At 42.6% G+C, this 1,269-nt stretch overlaps 1 non-coding gene across 1 annotated transcript; it reads left to right on the forward strand.

Moving 5' to 3' along the window:
• Nucleotides 1-348: 348 nt before the first annotated feature.
• Nucleotides 349-455, forward strand: LOC150036424 (small nucleolar RNA R71). Its single transcript, XR_016529459.1, has one exon. It is a non-coding gene; the product is annotated as a small nucleolar RNA R71 (small nucleolar RNA).
• The last annotated feature ends 814 nt before the right edge of the window (nt 456-1,269 follow it).

Below are 1,269 nucleotides of genomic sequence, written 5' to 3' on the forward strand. Positions count from 1 at the left end.
ACCATGGGCTACCCGAATGCCTCTACCTGATTCACTTTCTACTAATTTGATGCGTTCCCTAGCGATATGTTCTGCAGAAGGTTGGTCATCGTAGCCACTTGTGCAGATAATGTGGCTATTGTGTTGGAATCGATAGAATTAACATTCTGAGATCTCTTCTTCCTGTCAGCTCTTGCGTCATACGAATCGTCCACCCATTCCATGTTGTGCTTAGCAATGCGGTTTAATATTTCTTTAGCTTCAATGTAAGATTTATCCATAATTCCACCAGCTGCAGCTGCGTCGGCTGCCACCTGCGATGCTCTGTTCAATCCACCATAAAAAGTCTCCATCTGGATAGTTAGTAGTAATCCATGGTTCGGGCAATTTTTGACCAACTCCTTAAAACGCTCCCATGCAGTGTTTAAGGTTTCAGTTTCTTCTTGCTCAAAGTTCATAATCTCTCAATTCCTTCTCGCGTTGGTGGTAGGTGGGAAGTATTTTTGCATAAATTTCTCCACCAACTTCTCCCAGGTAGTGATTTCACCAGGCTCCAGTGAGCTTATCCATTATTTTGCGTCATTACGCAAAGAATAGGGGAACAAAGATAGCCCGATCGCCTCTGGGGTGATTCCAAGAATCACAAATGAGTTACACATTTCCAGGAAATGTTTCATATGTGCGTGAGGATTTTCTCCACGACCAGCCCAAAATTATCCAGCAGTCTGGAGCATTTGAGCATTACAGATTTCATTTCGAACCTCGTCCCATCTGGCGTTGGGTATATGATTCCTGGTGAGAAATCATACAATACAGGGGACGCATACTTCCTCATGGGACGTGTGCTACTGTTCGCCATTAGGATCGGATTTTGCGCAATATGAGCTAGTCGCTGAGATAAGTTCTGATTTGCCTAGTTGTCCGCCATTGCTTGTTGCCTATTTTGTTGTCTGAGAAGTTGTTACCTTAACCTTCGACGACGATTAGATCGGTTTCTACGTCGGAAAGTCCTTTCAATCTCGGGGTCGTATATAAGTTCAGGAGTGCTCTCCCTACTCATAAACGTTCACAAGCTGAGGCTTAGCTCGTAATATTCCCTTGACTGAAGTGTTCCTACAAAAGATACAAACGAAATTTCTGGTTAGTTTTTTTTCTGAATCCCCAGCAACGACGCTAAAAACTTGTTCGTTGCTATCGTGATTGGAGCTAGTAGTGTATTGTATAAAATAAATTGGAAGAATAAGTTCTAAGTATGAATGATGCGTTGACGCTTTGATGCGTTTATATATT

This window comes from Benincasa hispida, chromosome 4 (genome assembly GCF_027475165.1).
Source record: "Benincasa hispida cultivar pf3 chromosome 4, pf3_genome.v1.1, whole genome shotgun sequence".
Lineage (NCBI taxonomy): Eukaryota > Viridiplantae > Streptophyta > Magnoliopsida > Cucurbitales > Cucurbitaceae > Benincasa > Benincasa hispida.